General features: G+C 31.8%; 1 protein-coding gene and 1 long non-coding RNA gene across 10 annotated transcripts in view; one reads left to right on the top strand and one right to left on the bottom strand.

Moving 5' to 3' along the window:
* Window positions 1-22,970, bottom strand: part of LOC306650813 — a 422,453-nt gene that overhangs the window by 139,086 nt on the left and 260,397 nt on the right. The gene's annotated exons all lie outside the window — the stretch shown is intronic.
* The window catches only part of DACH2 (dachshund family transcription factor 2), a 556,457-nt gene that overhangs the window by 511,944 nt on the left and 21,543 nt on the right, over window positions 1-22,970 (top strand). The window lies entirely within an intron of this gene.

The following is a 22,970-nucleotide window of genomic DNA, read 5'->3' as shown; positions in this document are numbered from 1 at the left end:
CTTGTCAAAGAGTGAATGAAGACTGGCACCCAAATATTGAAAATGCAGCATTTACGAAACTTGAAACCCAAGTTTTCTCATGACACTGCATTTGTGGAAGACTACATTTTACATTGTTTTAAAATAAATGTGTACACTGCTAGATACAGCTAAACCTGATGTTCTTTTTTTTCCTCTTGGGTTCCTGAATTATATTGACCTCCTTAGACACATAATTTTGATACATTCCTATTAGCAACTGAGAATCTTTGCTGCAAGGAAAACACAAAAATGAAAGCCTCATCACTTTAGTATCTCTTCATTTTCAGAATATGACTCTGTTAAATGTTGACATATTAGTTTAGTATACCACAAGTGAGGCATTATACTGTATGGGTAAGAGTCAATCGTTAAGACCTCAGAATCTGGAGTCAAGACAGAACTGGGTTCACTTCCGAACTTTGCTGTATGATCTGCTCAAGTTTCTTTAGCATTTTAAAGCCTTTTTCCTGATCTAGAGCTTGGGGTGAATAATAGCAAATATTCCATTGGTATGAGTATTGAATGAGATAATGTAGAATGTCTTGTAGAGGACTTGAACACTATTATTATACTACACAGGATTTGAAAATTATCACTATTACTGTAGTGCTTAAAAATATGTTCCCACAAATTCTTGAAAACTGAAATTGTAAAATGAACAACTGTTTGTGTCAGGCTATTTAAATGCCCTAATTACAAGAATCCAGAAAGCAAGGAAATTAGTTTTGCTAAGTTTACAAACCTAGATTATTTTTAGTTGTTTCCAATTTTAGTCTTATAGAAATATTCATGTCATACAAAGTGTCCATTAATCTTCATTAAATATAACTAATAAAATTGAGAAAAAAATGGAGATTGTGAATTATTTTAAAGTAAGATATGAGTATTTTCCCTTTTATTTGGGACTGGGGAAGATAGAATGTTACACTAAAGAAGGGTCAGAATGATGGAGGAAAAAGACCTTGTCAGAATTATTATTAATTTTAATTTCCAGCAATAAAACTGTATATATTTCTATTCCCACTGCATACAACTAGTGTTTTGAAATGGTTTCATTAAACAGAGTGTGAATCGAAATTCTGATGCTGAATTGCCATTGGGGGATCACATCATCATCAGTTAATGACATTTATATGATTATATAATTCCTAAGCCCCTAGAGGACAAGACAGTCACATTTATGCTTTTGTTTTAAGGAAAGCATATTGTAAACCCATGGACATTGAATATTTGATTGGATACTTCTGTGGAAATGCATGAACTACACCATCTATATCATACTTTTTGGGAGATTAAAATCTGACTGAGAAAACTAAAATTTCCTAGATAAATCCAGCCTTAAATTACCTGGAACCTCAGCAATAAATCTTCCTAATCCAAAAGGTCTGGTTGGACTGTGATCAGTTCAATTTATTTAAAATTTTAAGCCACTAGAACACATTTACTGCTCTGAAAATAAGACTCTTGTTTTATTGGCAACTTAGTAGGACCTTAGATCTCTTTGTCTTGTTTAAAAAGGAATAACAAATCTTAGCAGAGATACAAATGCCTGAGAAACAAGAACACCTAAATATTAGCTTACTTTTCATTGCTTCGCTTTCTTCATGGAATTTTATCATAAAATTTAAATATTAGTTTTAGTTCAACAAAGTTAGATTGTTGCTGAAGGAAAAATTCTAATCAAATGAAGTGCTGAAAATTATTTTGCTTATATATCATGCATATTATTTAGAACTTTTTAATTGCAGATTTTATTTTTAGCAGGTACATTTCATTAGCACATAAATATTTCTATTCTTTCAAAGTGTTTTTCAACATCAGGATTTGATTATTTTGACACTTTTATAATTTGAACTCATGAATATCAATATGACTATAGTAAGATCAATTCCAAGAATATGTATGATATTTTTCAATATTTATATTATTTTTCTGTTTGATATTTCAGCACACTCAGAATCATCCACTGGGAAAAGGCAATGATGTTCATTGGAGTCAAAATTCACAATTACTGCCAGGCATGGTGGCGCATGCCTGTAATTCCAGTGGCTCAGGAGGTTGAGACAGGAGGATCACAAGTTTAAAGTCAGCCTCAGCAAAGGAGGCACTAAGCAACTCAGGGAAACCCTGTCTCTAAATAAAATACAAAATAGGACCAGGGATGTGGCTCAGTAGTTGAGTGCCCTTGAATTTAATCCCTAGTACCCCCACAAAAAAAATCATAATTATCATCTTTCTCTCCACACCACACATATCAGAGTCTTTTAGTGTCAGCTTTTGACATTCTTTTCCCTTTCTGATTGATCATGCACCTTTATCTGTGATTTATTCCCATTTCTTATCAGTTTAGGAAATGACCGAATTAGGCATTTAGAAACAAACTAAATTCAGTTTTAAAAGCAAATAGTTCCACTGTGCTTTACTTAAAACTCATGGTTTTATAAAACTTAATTTCCTCCTGAAGAATTATACTTTCAAATGAATATAATTCCTATGTAAACAACAACTTAAATATCTTCATGGTGTTTTAAGTTTAGAACATTTCCTTAAAAAGAGTTGTTACTGCCCCCTTTTAAAACATAAACCCTCATTTATTGTTTCCTTTCATCTGCTGATATAATTACTTTTCTTTTTGCCTTCAATAGTTTGTTCTGGTCATTAACATTTCTGTAAAATTAAGTTTGAAAGGTGCTTTTAATGTTCAGATAGACTGCAGTGCACATTTGGCTGTTAAAATCAACCTACTTAAGGCTGAACTAATGTTTAACATTCACAGCTATTTGAAGTAGTTCACTACCCAGTTTAATGGTGCTGCCAAGGGCAATGATCATATTACTTGCTATTATATTGGGGGGGTGTTCTTATTCCAGTAATAAAGACTATCAGTGGCATTTCTGAACACAGTGGCTCAAATATTTTGCATAGTTCTTTCCAACTAACAAGCTATGAAATATATTTTCAGTGGAAATGATAAGTGGAAGGAATTAGCTTTGTTCTACTTTATATAAGTTTATTGATGAAAGCAACTATATTCATGACATTATTTATACATGTTTGTGTGATACTTATATGCATACAAATAACCATAGAGGTATGTGCATATGATTAATGTAAACTTATGAGATAGTTGTGCAGTATTTTTGTTGCATGAATTTTATAGAAATCAATCATATTTATTATTACAACATATGAAAGAGAATGGAGTAAAACATAAAAATCATTGTGAATCCATGATGTATGCAATGCAGTGTTGTATATGCTATGATAAGCAAAGAGGTCTAAGATAGGACTCTTTCTACTGAGAAATTAAAATAAATTCAGGAACAATCAGAATATGAGAAAAGGGAAAGTCACAAGTCAGGAAAAGATTATCTCACAAATGGCTGGTATATGCAACTGGTACATGAGTGCAGGTGGAATGGATTATGTACTCTTGAAAGGCTTTATGGAAGAGGTGGGACATGAGTTACCTTTTGAAGAAAAAGTTGTTTTGATTAAATAGAAATAAGATATTAAAATTTGAGGTGTTCCAGGTGACATGAATAAAAGTACAAACGATAATAATGTGCTCAATTCATATTGTTATTAAATAGAACAGAACAGTAGAAATTTAATTGCAATGGAATTTACACTGCTGCTACCAGGGAAATGTTGAATTTGCATTTAGACTTTGTTCTTCTGTACTCTCCCATCCAAAATATTTTTTAATATTATTATTAAATACATTCATTTTATAGATGTTGTATCTGAGGCACAGAGAGAAAAAATTTTCCTAAGATCACTCAGTAAGTGGTAGAACTTAAATTTGAACCTAGGCTATTTGAATCCAGAGCCTCCATGCTTCATGACCACCTTATACTTCTTTATGTATTGTCTAAGCACCAGATTTAGGAGGTGAAGGAAATCACATATTATTTTCATCAAAATACCAAAATTGCATGTCTTAGTTTGTGCTGCTATACCATTAACAGAATGACTTAACAAACATTAGTTTGATGGAAGCTGGGAAGACCAAAGCCAAAGCAGAAGTATGATCCATGTTTGGTGAGGACATCTTTCTAGGTGTTATCATTTGGGGAAGAGAGAGAGGGAGGGGGAGGGAGAGAACAAGTGAGGTAGCTCTTTGTTCTCTTTTTCTACTTATTAGAATACCAATCCCATCATGGAGGCTTTACCCACATGACCTAATCCGAACCTAATTACCTTCAAAAGGGCACACCTCAACATACCATCACATTGGGGTTTAAGACTTCAGCCTATAAATTTGGGAGAAAACAAACCGCCAGTCCACAGCACAGCATATACTTTAAGACAACTGAAAATGGTACATAAATAGGAAAGTTCTGGTTTAAATACATGTTCTTACACTTTACCTTTTCCTGAAAGAAAAGCTGGGATTAAAGTTCTGAGCATATTTTCATACCTGTCCTTGCACATTAACATTTCTTAGAGAAGAGAGTTCTTACTGGTCCCAGGGAATAGGCATTACTGTATTTTCAAAATTTATTGAAAAATATACTTCCTGATACCAAGGGTCTTTATAGTTTGTGTTTCATATTATATCTTATTTCCTTAAATAATAGTATTTCAATGAAAATATAAAACATATAGATAACAAATATTTTAACTGTATACATGTTAACAATATTTATGTTTATATCTTTTAAATAGCTTAAGCAAATCCCCTGTGATAGTTTCATCTCTCTCTAAACAAAAATGACATATTTAAATGGGTTACTTAGAAAATTTTTCAGTTTTTATCTCTGGAATAAATAACTTGTCAAACCCACTTTCTGCTGTCAGCCCATGCCACATCCCTTTGAGTATCCAGACTCTGCTCTGTAACTTTAATGACATTAATGCCAATTTTAGCATGAATACAGACAGTATCTATAAAGACACTTCAGATAAATACAGAAATTTCATTCAAAATTTGAGTTTTGTAAAAAAGAAGTAAAAATTAAACATATGAATATGTGTCACCTTTTTATGTGCATTATCAAATAGTCCTTAAATATGCTGAACAAAGACACAAAAATTATAAACGCAAGAAGTGTTTTTCTCTAGTAAGCTTATAGTGTACTTAAAAAATATGTCAAAAACATGCAATGTTAAATAGTAATTAAATAACTAAATGATTTGGGACTATAGAAAAGGATGTCACAACTGAATATATCAATTATTAAATTAATATGATGAATGTGTATGCACTTAGCTTTAAGGCAGGGGAGATGATCCTACATATTTCAAGGTACTTTCTAGATACCCAGTGAGCAGAGGTTCCTGGAATAGTAAGTAGGAGAGTGAAGATGCACATGCACGGATGACCTAAAGAGCAAGCTGCTGCCCATTAGGTTGTGAGTACTTGGTAATGATTATATCACAGCTGATACATCTGCAATCTGCAGGGACCAAGCCACAAGCAGTCAGTGCTGGTGTCACGGTTATCATCATGATAAGGAGGCAGCCAAACTAATTACTCTAAATGATGGATGAGGATGTGGATGGAAACAGCATGTCCAAATTGGTCTGGTGAAAATTGTTACTGATTTTTTGATAAAAGAAAATCGTAGCATCTCAAATGTTCACAGTAATGTGAGCTAATTGTTTACCCACCACTAATAAATACTTCTAAATAACATTTCTCGTATTTCCAACACGACATTGTGGTAATTGGATAGGAAATTATTATTATTATTTTATTTAATGAACAGGGTAGTTAATAAATATAAGACTGATGAGGTAAACAACATTTTCCTCCAAAAATAATTTTCTTTCATCATCATTGCCTTTAAGGAGGGACAGAAAAATAAATCTACAAGCATTGCCACCAAAATTTAGTGCCAAGATAGAAGCATGTCTCTAGAGGTTTAAATGGAAAAAAATAATAATTTTGTGGTCTGACAGTTTGGTGTGGGTATTAAAAGATTTGGTTTACTCTGTCAGGACAAGAAAATGTGTAGTGTTTACAAGATAAAAATAAATATAGATGATGTGACCAGAATTTGATACATAATAAGTAGTACTTTTTGTTGTTGTTCCAAAATATAACACTGTAATGGAACATGTTATTTGAGAACCTAGTCAGTCGATTTGAATTTGCTTTTACCTGTTGTGTTTTATCACAATGGTTAGATTGCAATGATGTGGAAAACATTATTTGTAACCATAACACTTACCCATTTTCATTTTCTTCAGGATTTGCAGAGGTGAAGGAAAAACAGCTGTTCAGAAACAGCCAGAAAAGGGAAAGCTTTATATTTACATGAAAACAAAGACACTTTAAATTCACTGGAGGCTCATTTTAAGTTTCTCCTTTGTTTTTTGTTTGTTTGTTTTCGTTTTGTAACCCCTTAATAAAACACCAACTTAAATTTAAAGTTGAATGAGGCTATGAGAATATTGAGGAGTTATCTGTTATTTGTTTTTTTCATACAGGGTAGGTCTCTTCTTAAGGAACATATAATTAAACTTTCCCCTTTCTGATTGGCCATTACACATGGGGTTAGCTATGTAGCGAATTTGTGGGGGAAAAAAATTTGTGTATCTACATTTTAGTAGTTCTTTTTTTTCCTTAGGCTGAATTTTTATTCAGTTTTCATTGCTCTAGATCATTTTTACCATGCATGTAAAAATATGTGTAACTGTGATTAATGATTCATGAAACAAGAACGAAGTTGTTATTGTTATTGCAAATGGTTAAATTTTAGAGCTTCTCTGTGTTTTTAACAATGGAAAAGGACAGTGACTCTCATTTTATCTTCCTCAGAAAAGAATCACCCTTGTCTGTGAGGTATATTTTTGCATGATTTTCCAGCTTCGGGAATTTAGTTTCAGGTTAGGTCTTTAATGATGATTGACTATTTGAATTGTGTTTTATTTGCAAGCTAACACAGGCACATTTACACTAACCTTTAAGTTTTAACATTCTCTTGAAAACCATTGAAGCCCAAAAGGTTACAATGATTCTTTTAATTCCAAAAAAAAAAAAAAATAGATGAACCCGATTTCAAATGCCATGTGCAATTTGGAAAACACATCTGTCTATTAATTATTTTCAATTAAAATTGCAAAGGCATTACTTATATTCAAAAGATATTAAAAAACACTAAATGACAGCATATACCTCTATCCAGTTTCTTCTAAGTGAATTTGAACAAAGTGTAAAATGTTGCCCTATTCACAACACTGAAGGTAAATAAGGAGATAAAAAGAAGTTAAATATACTGCATGTATGTGTAAATGTCATGTTTTGTTTATGGATATATTGCAGAATAGAGTTAAATTTTTTTTTCTTGGCACATACAAAATTATGCCAAAATGGTGTGAAGCTACTTTTTCTTAAGGTACTACAAATATGTTACCTATTTCCCAAATAACATATAGTTTAACAAAATTGAATGGTTGAAATTAATCATGGGAATACAATATAAAATCTACTTTCCCAGTTGTAATTTAATTTTGAGTTATACTTCAGTGCTACAGAAAATCTTTCATTTTCCATAGAAAAAATGTTTCACCTGTACTATATTCCTTGGCAGAAAAGAAGAAGGTGGCTTTAAATTTTATATGGACTTGACTATCACACATGCATATGCACATACAGTTTGGCTATTAAAATTGAGTTGGACCCTCAATTAACCTGAAAACATATCAATTTTGCAAGAAATTGATTTAGTCTCATTTTTCTAAATTTACTAAATGTTTTACAAAAAGATGGTTAAGGAAAAGCATAAATATAGTTGTATGTATCAATGCAGCTTGAGTTGTATTATCACTATGACTCATTTTTATTTTTTGTAGATATAGCATTCAGATTACATTAGATTTGTTGCAGATTATAAAGAAAAGGTACATGAAATCTTAGAATCTACAAATTTAAAATTTAGATTTTCAAAGTGTTAAAAAGTGGAATTGAACAAAAACTCCAATTTAATTTTTAAATAATATGTTCTTCTAAGAATGAACAACACTTAGGTGATTAACATTAAAAGAACAAGAATCTGGTTCACACCAAGCCTGGAGACCTGTTTAAATAAATGTTCTCAAGTAATTTTAGGAGAATTATATTTATTTTTCCAATTATAAATTCCCATTCATTTTAGATTTGGGAAATAAGATTTGATCATTTTTGTAGACTTTCTGATGACCAGACATGTCAACAGTTTGTGACAATTCCACTCCAACCACATAATGAATCTTATCCTATTGAATGTTCTTTTGTTAAATAGGAATCATAGGAATTTTCTAAGCACTCAGAATCTAGGATCTATTTACCTTTAAGTTTATGTGTGCCTTTAAGTCATTATGTGTGCTCTGTAGGCAACCTAGTCTTTTTTTAAAAAAATCTTGTGATTTTTCATCCTATGCAATTTAGAAAACAAATTACAAATATTTATTCAATAACAAAGCAAAATGGTAGCCTCTTAAAAAGAAAGAGCAAATGACAACAGTAGTCTCCACCCTCAAGTAATTTAATGTTGAATGAGGAATTTAAGGCATTAATATTAGAAAAATTAATTACTGAAAAAGATATAAAAAACATAAAGAAACATATTTTAGTACCGAGTAAAAATGCTATGTGTGTGGTTAGAAAATTTATAGTATTTCAGAAATGGGAGGTTATTGTGTACTGAGATAAGAAAAGTTTTAATGGAGATCATAATTTATGTAAGGTTTAATTTAAGATCTTAAAAGGAGTGGGGAAATATTTTAAGAAAAAAATATAGAAATGATAAAGGTTTGTGAAAAGTAGGTAACAAGGAGTCAAGTAGATTGAGTATTTGGGGAAAAAACATTAAAGGTGGAGTTAAACTATGGAGAGATCCGGGAAGGATTAATGTTTTTTTCACAGGAGTTAATGTTGAACTGGGGCATTAATCTAGCATTAATGTTCAAAATAGCCTAGTGTAATAAACAATCAAAATTTCTGATTTCTGTTAAGGAAGCTATTTTAACTATCCAATTTGGAGGTTATTGGAACACAGATACTTTGAGATATGTATTAAGAGGACACTTTTACATGGTAGGTAAGTGAGAAGAAAAAGTGAAGAGTAAAAGTTATTAGGAGGGTTCAGGACTTGGTAATAGATGGTAAAAATTAAAAAATTAAGAATGACATCATGAAGTCATATTTTTATTAGAGCATTATAGTTGCACATAATTGTTGAGTTCATATTGACAAAGTCATATAGGCATGAAATTTGATTTACTCCATTTTGATTCCCTATGTCTCCCTCTCTCCTATTCTTCCTCCCTCCCCTATTTTCCTTCTACACTAATGGTCTTCCTTTCAATCATTTATTTTTTTAATTTTTGATTGTTGCTTTATAGATATACATGAAAGTGGAATATACTGTGATATATTCATATATACATATAGTGTGATTTTGTTAAGTTCATTCAGTATTTCTTCCCCTTTCCAGTTCTTCCACCCTCCCTCTGGATTTCCTTCTTCTACTCCACTGATCTTCCCTATATCTTTATATCTGATTCCTCCTCTTTTTTCTTTATTTTGCTCTAGCTGAAGTCATATTTGATTGAGATCCATGGTTAGATAATAAATGGCCCAAATATAATTGTAGGTTTCCTTTCCCAGTACCTTCATGTCATGATGTAATATACCAGTGAAAGTTTTCAGTAGGAAACTGGTGCAAGACTGGAGTTAAGAGTAAACTAATTGCTAAAAATAAATTGGGCTTTACTTATTAACTCTATAAAGAGTCTAACAAAAATGACAATACTTTTACCTTCTTCAAAAGTGTGAATGAATATCTTTAAGAGGCAGAAAGGAATACTTAACATTTCTGAGATGTTTAACAGACTTCAGTATTTTGACAGGCTCATAACAATTGAAAAAGACATCTGAATAAGAAGTACTTCATGGAGGTTTTAGAGTTCTTTATTAGAACTGTAGAATTTTGAAAAAATAATTGGAAATTGATAGTAAATTTTGAGGAATTGTACTAGTTAATAAAATTGATTATGGAGATGGATATGATAAAATACATTTGGGGGCAATAAAGAAAGTATGAAAGTATCATTTTACTCTGTCTTCACACACACACATGCAGACATATCACCACTACCACTTCTTGTTCATAAACATGAAGTTAGTATTTATTAGGGCTTAGTAGAAGGCAATATAAAGCAGTGAGGAACTTAGTTCTTAATTCCAAAGGTCTAAAAAATTGAAAAAGAATAAAAACAAATGCAAATATTCAAAAATTTCAACTCTCAAAATTCTGAATTTAGGATGTAACTATCTTCTTATCTAAATTAAATCCTAATTTCTTTACTTTGAGGGCAATTTTAGCTCTTGATCTTTGAAATATACACAAATATATACAGCACACTGAGTATGTAAAATGTCACTTTCCTTTGCTAAATTATAGTAATCAAAAATGCCTTTTGCAGAAAGAATAAAAACTAAACTGAAGGGAAAATGCAATTTCTGGCTTCATTTTGGAAAATGTTGTGCTATCCCATATTGACATCCAGATTATTCATTATTATACTAGCAAACAGATTGTATTGCACTTTAATCCTTTTAAAACATCAAGAGCCAAACCTGTGAAAATCAAGAAAATAAAAGGATTTTGAGCTTTGGTATATAATAAGACCTATTCTCACTCTTAAAATTATTTAAACAGGTGCTGTGGGAAACTGTTGCCTTTATAAGGCATTTAAGATGTTTACAGCAAAACATTTTTCCCTGTGATTGAATTTTTCAAAGTACTAAAACACCATAGAGAAATATGTTTTCCACCAGTTTTATGGCTCCCTAGATACATTCTCTACAAACCTGCTTGGACACAACAATATTGCAAAAAGACGTGGTGCCATTGAACAGGGTGGACAACTTTCGAAGGGTATGTACAAAGTACCAAAGGGAATGTCAGTATCATAAAAGTAATACAGTTTTAATGCCACTGTTTTATTAAAGTGGATTGTAGTAATTGTTTTTGTTTCATTCCTCTATTTTATTAGGGTATTTTATACCTGTAGAGATCCTATGATTATTTTCTGTACACTTTGTAGCTTCAGCGGTGATGTGGGGTTCATTCAGTATTTGTGAATTCTATTCAAGGGAAGACATAATAGCAAAAATTCCACTATAACATGTTTAACTCCATTGAAAAGTAAATAAGAAATAATTACTTGGGGCCTGGAAATGCATCTATGTGCTTCAAGTATTTGGAAGGCTGACAACAAAGTTTAATTAACTATGAGATGGCAGTAATAGAAGTTTGCTAACCACAGGGCTCATTTTCTGGGGCAAATAAGGGAAGAAAACTTGTACTGTAAATATGCAGGTAAGAGTCTATCTTCTGGGAATTTATATTCAAAACAGTAAAGCAATACACATTGATGTTCAAACTTGAATAGCATGTTGTATTACTCTTTACTCCCTGTTAATATTTACTTAATATGCATTCTGTCTCTGAAACTGGTAGGTAAGATTAGATTGTGACATGAGTTTTCTAGTAAATTCTCCCAAGAGAATTTGATACTGATTATGCTTGAGAATCGTAAGCAGACCATAGTACTTTTCACCATCTGTTAATACAAAGATGCTAACTGAAAATAAAACAGAATCCAATGCCAGTAACCAAGAAGAGGCAATAATTTTAATTTTGTGTAAAAAATATGGTATTTGGACATTCATATTAGAAAAATGTGAATGGGAACTGAATAATGAAGGGGAGGTGACAAGACTGAAAGGCAGAGAGCAAAGTGATCTTCTTTAGTGATCAAACAGGATTAGGATGACAATCTCTAAGATAGCTGGTTAAATACAACTGCTCAGATGATGCTGTCACATTCCTTAAGATCACCCCAAATATAATAATGCTCATTCTTAAGGTACTACATCCAAATAAATTAAATAAATTTATAATATAAATGTACTAATTTAATAGAATTGGAATATAGGACAAAGTTTGGGTGAATTGTTCAAGTTTGATTATTTAGTATACTATAGGTATTATCTATACTATAGTTACTAATAACGAAATATATTATATAGTAATTTTAAATATCCTCTTTATTTTTCTTTCTTTACATCAAAGTTCCTCTAGCTGTTGAGTTCATAATATTTAAATATTCATAGAAATAGAAAATGTTAAGCTCCTGCATTTAATATTATTGAATTTTGTAGGGTATTATATAAAATAAATCTTAAAATTATAGTTATTTCCCTAAAGAAATATCACTGATTATGAATATGTATAAAGATAGGATCTGTTAAGGAAAGAAAAGAGGAAGAATTTATAGTTCTCTAAAAGGTCACTGAAAGTTGAGAACTGAATAAACATTTTCCCTTTATGTTTGAAGCTTTGAAACACATTAAACTTTGTATAAATAAATATATATTTATATTTGTGGGCTAATGAAAACATCAAACTCTATGCTGTATGGATAGGTCCAACCTCCAAATATAGATGATCTCATAATAATTCTAAACTTTTATATTCAGTGAATGTATTAGTTTTTTTTTTTCAAACTAAATATCTTATGATAGAAGATGAGGGAAAACCTCAAGTACCAGGGTTATCAGTGAAAGTGAAAAATGTCTGCAGTGTCTTTGTATCAACATTTGACATTTCCACATGGTTATATAAACATTTATAATGAAGAGTGAGTGAAGGAAATGGTGCTGGGAAAAATGGAAGGCCACATGTAACAAAATGAAATTAAACCTTTATCTCTCACCCTGAATGAAACTCAACACAAAGTGGATCAAAGACTTAAGTCCTATAACAGAGACCCTGTGACGACTAGAAGAAAAAGTAGGCCCAAATCTTTACCATGTTGGCCTAGGATCTGACTTCCTTAACAAGACTCCTAAAGAGTAAGAAATTAAATCAAGAATCAATAAATGGGATGCAATCAAACTAAAAAGCTTCTTCTCAGCAAAAGAAACAATCAATAATGTGAAGAGACAGTCAACAGAGTGGGAGAAAATCTTTACCACACCTCAAATGAAGCATTAATCTCTAGGATACATAAGGAACTCAAAAATCTTAACACCACAAAACAAATAACCCAATTAATAAATGGGCTAAGGAACTGAATAGACATTTCATAGAAGAAGAAACGCAATCAACCAACAAATATATGAAAAAGTGCTCAACAACTCTAGCAATTAGGTAAATGCAAATCAAAACTACTCTAATATTTCATCTTACTCCAGTCAGAATGGCAATTATCAAGAATACAAAAACCAATAAATGTTGGCAAGGATATGGTGAAAAAGGTACATTCATACACTACTGGTGGACCTCAAATTGGTACAACCACTATGGAAAGCCATGTGGAGATTCCTCAGAACACTTGGAATGTAACCACCATTTGGCCAGGTTTCCCACTCCTCGGTTTATACCCAAAGAACTTAAGATCAGCATACTTTAGTGATGTAGCCACATCTGTTTATAGCAGCTCAACTCACAATAGCTACACTATGGAACCAACCTAGGTGCCCTTCAACAGACAAATCGATGAATGGACTATTACTCAGCATTAAAGAAGAATGAAATAATGGCATTCACTGATAAATGGATGGAATTGGAGAATATCATGCTAAGTGAAATAAGCCAAACCCCAAAAAACAAGGGCAGAATGTTTTCTCTGATATGCAGATGCTAATTCACAGCAGGGCAGGGTGGGACACAAGGGAAGAAGAGTTACTTTAGATTAGGTAGAGGGGAGTGAAGGGTGGGGAAGGGTATGGGGGTAGGAAGGATAGTAGAGTGTAACAGACGTTATTACCTCATGTACTTATATGACTTCATGACCCATGTGATCCTAATATCAGAAAAATGAGAAATTATACTACATTTATGTATGATTTATCTAAATGCATTCTACTGTCACATATAACTAAGTAGAACAAATTAAAAAATGAAAAAGAGTGAGTAAAGGAATTTCAACTTTAATAAAATAAGGCCAAACTTACCAGGAAATTTTTCAGGTAGATTTTTCCTGTTTTCTTAGTAGAAAGCACATTTATCTTAAACTTTCAAGTCTCCAAGAGAATAAAAATGCAACTGAAATTAAATTTAAGGAAAAAAAATATAACCCAACTAATGTGAGCCTGAAGTTTTCCAACTACCTTGGTACTAAGCTGAGGGATATTACTTACAAAATTACCAGTTTATTTTTTTGTCTGGTTATTGGGGAAACAAAATACAATGTTATAAGATCTTTATTGTTCTTCTTACCTTAACTAAGGACTTTACTTAATTAACTAGAAGAAAACCTTTTGAAAAGAAATTTCATGGTCAAATCATGGAATCAATGTATATTGAGTATTATTCTTTTTCATGAATATTTTATATTTGAAAGGCCAGCATAGGTTCAGATTCAGCCAATCTTTCTTGAGGGTATACTGTATTGTAAGTACTGTATTATACGCTTCCAATATTATTTTTCTCATTTTAACTTCCTACAAACACTCTTTGAGGCAATTGTTTTTGTTCTATAAAAAGGAAGATTGACATTAAAAATTTGATATCCTAACACATAGATTAAGTCATGTTCCTTGTGCTGAAAGTATAATATCTGACTCAGTGGGAAACAAGAGTGAAAATCATAAAAGGGGTATCTGATGATTTGGATTTGTACATACCACCAAGTTAAATTTAATGATACATTTGTGAAATCATTTTTGTTGTGATTCTTTGCAAATATTCCTCTTTGTCATGTAGGCAAACTATGTTTTATCTGATATTTATTAGAGGAGAGCAATACCATACTCTTCAACTTACAAGTTATAGATTTACTTTAATTTAGAGTACCATGCAATGTAAAACTGAGTGCTTAATGGGTTTATGAAAAAAAGACATTATAGTAAGTGTGAATATCGAGATAGAAGAAGATGAAATTGAATTAAACCCCACAAACTAACTAGAAATGAAGATGAGGAAGACCTAAGCAGTTTCTTAATAATTAAAGTATATTTTAAAGAAAATTCAGCTTTGTATAATAAATTAAATGACTAGTTATTCTTAACTGGCGAAACATAATAATGATGCAATAATGATTTCAAGATTCATTTATTAGGAAAAACCTGAATTTTTTTCTTTCATGAAAATGTGATACCTCAATGCCTTGATTTTTTACCTAAGTCTGAAAATTCAGTATTATCAGTAACTGTGAATATGAATGTGTGTGTATGTGTGTGTGTGTATGTGTGTGTGTGTGTGTGTGTGTGTGCATCCCTGAAAACAAGAAAAGGAGAGACAGAAAACATTTAAACAGAAGATTCCCAATTTTATATCATTGGTGCTGTGGTAAAATAAACAATATTATCAATACGTATACATTATAAAAGATAAAATTGCACATTTATTAGTGAGCATATTGATATAAGTTCTAAACATGTATACTTATTTACACATTCCTTCTTAATGCATTTGTAAGAGGTGACAAGTCATAAATTGTTTGTTACATTGATTATTCTTGCCAAATTTTCCATGATGTTGTCATTCTAATTTTGAATCACATTTGTTTTTTAATCTTCTGCCAAAATACTCACTTTTTGCCTTTCTGGATATAAGCAAATAGCTAAGAGTGACATCAGCTGTTTTCCTTGTTAAACAATTACTCATTTAATAAAGGGAAATAATTTGCCTTTGTGTAGGTTTGTATTTTTTACTATTTAATTTCCTGATTCCGTGTTATAAATAAGTCCATTATATATTTTTACTGCAAAATAAATCATTTTTCAGAATCTCTGAATCTATACAACAAGCTGCTTGATGGGCCTCCTTAATTTTTATGTAACTTCTTAAAGCTTTGGTGATACATAAAATTAGGTAATTAGGAAATTAAGTAATTTCTCAAAATCTGAATGACAACTAGTTCTACAAAATATAGTGGTAGGAAACAATTTTAATCATTTTTAAAAATATTTTTTAAATATTTTATTAGTACATTAAGTTATACATAATGTTGGGGTTCATTTGGACATAATCAGACAAAATGGAATATAATTTACACCGTATCAATCCCACCAAATGCATAAAAAATTGACTTTTATGCAGGCCAGTGGATTCTCAAAGTTTGATTCACATACCAGAAACATCAGCATCAGATACTTAGAAATTCACATTTCCAGGCCCTACACCAAACGTACTGAATTAGAAATTCTCACAGTGGGGAATGTAATTTTGAAAGACTTCTGGGGTATTCTTAAGTGTGATAATGTTTGAGAACTACTACTGTATTTTATTTGAATTATAAACTTCACCAGTGTACCTTCCATTATGCTTTATATTCAGCTATGTTAACTAAAAGGGACCAGGGAGGGGAGCATGCAGTGATTTTAAAGTTGACACTGGACTCACCAGGTCAGAGCAGTAAATTTTTCTTCCTGATTTCTACCAGATTAAGAACAGAGGTTTTTCTCCCCTGGTTGATGGAAAGGACTGCACATCTCTTGGCAGTGAAGCAAAATGAGAAATCTGCTTTACAGCCTCTGCAGTCAGCCCAATGACTGGACTCCTGCTAAGGCTAAAAGCAAGCCTGTATGAGAACCCTAAGGCCATTTTGCAGATAAACCCCATGACAAAATGTTATCACATGGAAGTGTTATCTAATTGGATGGAAATGTGTAGTGCCCCATCTATCATAAATATAACTCTTTAAAACATCAGCTATTCCCCACCTTACCCCTATTCCAGTCAGACCTGTTTGTCAATTTATGATTCAGGCTTTTATATATTCCTGCCTACTCATGGAGTGTTCTCTTCACAGCATTTCACAAAGAAGTAGCCAGGCTGGTTTTCTGGGCAAGGGGTTTGTATTACATGCTTCTGGTGCTGTTTAGTTGTTTATATAAGAAATTTGTGTTTTCCTTACATTTTTTGGATCAAATCCTCGTATCCAAATGAAAAATCTTTCTATTCTGGAAACGTAGCATTTATTTATTTCTAGGCATTAGAAAATCAGAGGTACAAGAAAACAAATAAGTCAGATTTGCTTTATAATATTTGTTGATTTTATTGGAAAGGTTGAGTAAACCACAACGTTTTATTTCCATCTCTTCATCCTTCCTCCCACCACATGCCTGTAAAAATATTTTAAGATTACAAATTTATGTAGAATTTTGTCTTTTTTAATAGAAATAGTGGAATCAATCTGATTATTAGAAGTCTTACATGAATTTGAGATTACCACTCCACATATCCAAAATCATAGCAAGGGTTACATATAGTTTTCATTCAATGTACTGAGGAAGACAGCAATGAGAAGATAAAAACTAGGAAAGGGCCTCAGATCTTGTGGAGATTATACGTAGTAGAATGAATTATATAATAAAGTTAAATAAGTAAATTATATGTATATTTAAATGGTAGTAAATTTTACAGGAAAAAAAAAGAAAGCATGTTAAAGGAGGGTGGAAATAGAGGAGCAGGTTGCAATGTTAAATAGGACGAATAGAAGAGGTTTCCCTATTGGGTGACAGTGAAGCAAAGAATGAAGGCTGTGACCCTCACATTAAATGCATAAACACTCTAAAATACACTTTGTAAAGCACTTAATTCTCAATCATTGATTTGAAACTTATTTTCTTAGTAAGCTTATTAACTCTAGAAGTTCAGAGCAGAAAGGGAGATATAGTTAACTGTTTATTCATTGAGATTTTCTTATATAAATCTAGACCACTGATTCTCAACCAGTATTGACATTTTGCCAGATAACTTTTTTCTTGGAGATGGGGGCAGGGCTGTCCAAAACTGCGTTATTTTGCAGTATTCTTGGACTCTCCCACTAGATGTCAGTAGTAGGCTTCTTCCAGATTTGATAATCAAAAACAAAAACAAACAACAACAAGAACAACAACAACAAAAACGTTGTCTCCACCTATTGCTGTATGTCCTCTGGGCGACAGAGTAACTCTTGGTTAGGAACAGCACGTGGTTAAGAACCATTGATATACATCTTTTGACCTAATTGAAAGTAAAACCAGACTCAAAGGATCTCTCCAAACATGGTGTTTCATAAGGTTAGTTAATAGATGCTTAGGTGGGCAAAGACACTACTATGTTCCCCTCCTGATTTCTAGAAAATTTCAATTATCACTTAATATTTATATTGCATTTACTTTGGATCAGGCATTATTCTATGAACTTTATGAATAGTAGCTCATTAGTCTTTACAACAACTCTAAGAGGTAATGTTGTTGTTATTCTAACTTTACAGAAGAGAAAACTGAGACATAAAATGGTTAAGTTACTTTCCCAGGGTCCTGAAAATCATAAAGCTCAGATTCAAACACATAGTTGCTTATATACTAGAGTATTGAAGTTCCAGCATCTGGCTCTTTCTTACTTGGCTTATCATAATATGTAACACATGTGAATACTTAATATTTCCATTTTAATTTTTAATTGATACATAATAACTGTGCATATTCACAGGATACAGTATGATCTTTTAGACACAAGTATACAGTGTGCAAAGACCAAATTAGATTTATTGGCATTTGCATTTTAATGGCTCTGAGATGTTTTGCTTTAAAAGATTTATCAAAAAGAAGGTAAAAGAAGGAATGTTATGCTGTGTGAAATTTGAATTTCAGATAACTGACAAATAACTTTTAGCATAAGGATGACCCATGGAATATTTTTGGACATACCCTTATTAAAACATGATTTGCTACTTATCTGAAATTCAAATTTCACTAAGCACCTTATAATGTATCTGCAAACCTTACATTAAGGATAAATGTTTAACACTATTTAGTCCAGATTTTTCCATATTAATTTGAACAAGGAACACTCTTTTGTTAGCACACCTAATATCTTGTAGAAATTTTGAGAGAACACTTTTCAGCTAGGCGGTGAATAGGTGAGTTTTAATGTTTGCTGCAGACACAGTGAACCCATCCTTCTTTGAATTAGAGGCAGTTAACAATCTGTGCTTTGTGATTCATGCTTAATTGTCTGCTTCTGCAATTTGCTTATTTTTTTTTTGCAAAATAATTTATAAGCTCCTTAATGAGTAGGTATCATACTTCCTCCAAGCCCTTCATTGAACCTAATATTTGTTATTGGCATAATAGTTTATCTGAGAGATGATTTAATTCCAATTCATAATTTATAAAGGATCCTGTTATGCCAAATTGCTAATCTAAGGATCCAGAGTAAAACAGGAACATAATTGGTTTTAGCAATATTCAATCTTAATTTCTAAGGCTGATGGCCCTTCATTCAATTTCTACTAGTTTTCTGTTTCCATTTATCTGCATTATTTTTATTTCCTCTTCCCAAACAAATTTGGGGATAAGGTTTTTCTTTTCCACATTGATGATTGTAACACTTGAGGAGGCATTGTTCAATTGAGACTATGAACACTTCCCTATATTCATGCAGGTCACATCATTACACAGCAGTTGGTCATTTTGTTGTTGTTATTGTTCTTCAGTTTGGGAGAGGGAAGCAGGTGTCTTGCTTGTGCTGAATGTAATGCTAATGACATCGACAAAGTAAAGTCCCTTGGGCCAGCTGTATTTAGGGGAAAACTCTCAAATCAAATAATGGAATATAATTTACTTGTTAAAGAATAAAAGTGATGACCTGGTAGGTAGCTGCATTTTTTCACTGCTCAGTGAGTCATCTGTGTTCAATTTCTGTTCCTGAATCATAATCCTCAAAGCCCAGAGGAAAGGAAATACTTAGCTCTACAAAAAAGTGGGAGAATAAGCACTGGCATCATATAAAATGTCTCTAGGACCTTTGACTTTAATTTTCCAGGGGACTTTTCCATTTGGAGCATTTACCATATATTTACTTTTTTCTACAATTAAAGTTCTTGTTAACTTTTGCATCTATTCATCTGGGTCCCAAGCAAGAAATTAAAATAAAGAGCTTGTTGTTTATGTGGATCCCCAAGTGCTATTACAAAGTATGGCAGGTTTAACAAACAGGCTCAATAAAAGTGTTCTCCTCATTACTTCAATAAATGGAGAGGTTGCTCATGTCCTTGACTAGATTGCAGTTGTGCTAGCTTTAGTTTTTAATTTAAACCATGTGTTATATATGCTGATAAAGGCTTATATATATAGGCAAGTTTTTTGAATCAAAATAATCAAAACCCCTTCTCAGGATTACAAAGAGATGCTCTTATTAAATTGATGATCTAAGTTTTCCCTAATACATTTCTATATAACACTGCATTTATTCAAACTCTGAATAAAACGTAGATGCCATTCAGATGTGAAGACCTATTATAAGATTGAAATCAATTTCTAATGAATTTATCATTTGTTTTTGTAGCATGTTATTTAAATCAGAAAAAAAATCCTGATGAATAATTTCAGTTTCCATTCATATACACTAAAACTAAAATGCTTCTACTAGTTTTGGGCTATTACAGACCTTAACATGCAATGTGACCTTGGTCTGAATAGCATGTTTGGTTAGCACAGAAACTTAATCATAAGAAGTCATAAGTAGAATCCTTCTTCTTTACTGCCCTTTTTCTAGGACTAGGAAATTTATTGCTTGTGGGACAGGTAGGATATGAACAATGGGCCGAATAGAGTCCAGGGTTATCTCATCTGTGTGAAAACTGCTGCTGAAAATCGATGTGACCTCTGCTACACTGTCATCCCAGTTCCCACCCTCTGTGTCCTATTTGTCTTTCGGTAGAAGCTTAGATCTGTGTGCTGTCTCTATGTGTCTCTCTTGGGCCAGATTATCAAAATGAATCATAGCCTGCATACCTCTTATATTTCTATTTATTTTCCTGGTGTTGACTAGGTCTGATGAAATATGATTCTTTTTGCATTTGATCCTCACTGCAGCAAGCAACACCTAATTCAGCTGTGTCTATCTCTTTAAAGAAGAGTAATACTATTTTGAAACTTCAATCTACTGTACAGCAGCATTACAAACCATAGACCATGCAACCTGTCTTCATAGTCAATACTTATTTTCCTTTTAGCCAATTGAATGGCATTTCTTTCAGCTTCAAATAGGAGACTTCTAGCTATTTTAACGTAGTTATAATTTTATTTTATGCATACTGAATATATTGCTTTCCTTTTCAGAAAGAGTGCTCCTCAGATTCTTACCACTGAAGCTATACATGTGTGTAGAGTGATATATAGCAAGAAATTCATTATTTTAAAGATCTCTGTCTCTCATACAAAATATTTATTTAGGGGAAATATGTTGTCTCTGAATCAACAGAAATTCAATATTCTAACTTCATAGTGGCTCATCTTGTAAAAAGAGATCTTTTCTGCTATACAAATTTATACTTTAAGATTTATAATTATCAGTATATAAGTTCAGAGTCTCTCTAGCCATTATTAGTATTGATAGATCAGTATTAAGTCATTCCATCTACTTAATGCACTTATGTGGAACATACAAGATAACCCCAAAAAATGCAGACTTTAAACAATACAAATGAAACATAATAGTTCTTGTCTTGTTGAGAAATTTATTTTAAAACATTAAAGCTGCTAATTTTATAATTTGTTTTTTTTTCTACATTTTTTATAATATTTCAAAAGAAATCTTGTAGTTAAAAAAAGTCAAGGAATTGTGATAATGTGCTGATCCTTTCTGTTCTTTCTGGAAAACAACCTGTTCCAAACCTATAAGTGATTCAAGAGAGACAGACAGAGAGAGGAGAGAGAGTGAGAAAGGCAGAGAGATGTTGTATAATGTTACAGTTAATTTTAATATTAAAATTCATATCACTATTATGGAAATAAAATTATGAGGGAGTTGTATAAAACCCATGCATCATGCATCCATGATCAAAATACAATTGCTTTAGCTTTTCTAAAAGTTAGTTTCAGGGAAATATATATTATAGCTTTCAGTGCTGAAGAAAATTAATGGGAGAGTCTATACATTTTATTGAATTTTTAAGTCCAATAAACAATTGCTGACATTTGGATTCAAATAATGTGAAAATGTTGCTTTTATTAAATAATCATTTAGCATTTTTATCACTATTGGTTTTAGAAAAATAGAAAATTAAGAGCATTTTATTTACAGATAATGCTATTCCATTAAGTATCTCACTGAAGGTTCCCGCCATGGTATGCCACAAATTCCCACACAAGAAATCCCAGCAAAGCATGATGATTATGAAATCAATGGGTGCAAGACTCTGCATACTATATATGTAGGCTACTTGCAATTGAAAAATTAAGTCTAACTGCATGACAAATCCCTATTTGCATTCTTATAGGAACCACACCAATAACTAATTTTTTTTTGTTATTGTTGTTTCCATACCATTTAAGCCTAGTCTTTTTCTTAAGTGATTCTCTTTTGAAGATATTGAGTCACTGAAAATTATTTCCATTCATAAAGAAGCATATTTTCCAACATTTGCTTATGCCCTGTTACTAAAATTAGGAAACAGCAGTGAGTAGAATGAGGTCTAATGATTCACCTAATCATATTGTTGAACTACAATTAGGAGTAACTGAGTTTGTTAGGTTATATCTGGAGACTCTCTCTCTGTATAGTAGGTTTTCTTATTTTTTAAATTTTTTGTAGTTGTAGATGAACAGAATGCCATTATTTCATTTGTTTGTTTTTATGTGGTGCTAAGGATTGAACCCAGTGTTTCACCCATGCTAGGCAAGCACTCTGCCAATGAGCTAAAGCGCCAGCCCTGGTTTTCTTTCTTTCTTTTTAACATATGTCAAAAAATGCCTCCATTTCCAGTTAGAGAGGAATATTTGATATCTGGTTCATACATCTCAATAAATGATTGTCAGCCAGAATTCAAATAGATAACACAGTAGTTATGTTTCTCAAAGTAAGAGATTCCTTTTCTAATTCAATATAACTGTCCAAAACAAATATGAAAGATCTTAATAATGAGAATAATTCTATTGATGTCTCTTTATCTGGTACTGAGACAATCTGATTACATTAATGAGAGTGTGGAAGAAAATGATATAAAATCTA

Source organism: Sciurus vulgaris (genome assembly GCF_902686455.1).
Source record: "Sciurus vulgaris genome assembly, chromosome: X".
NCBI classification, from domain to species: Eukaryota; Metazoa; Chordata; class Mammalia; order Rodentia; family Sciuridae; genus Sciurus; species Sciurus vulgaris.
This window is presented reverse-complemented; position numbering and strand designations above follow the sequence as displayed.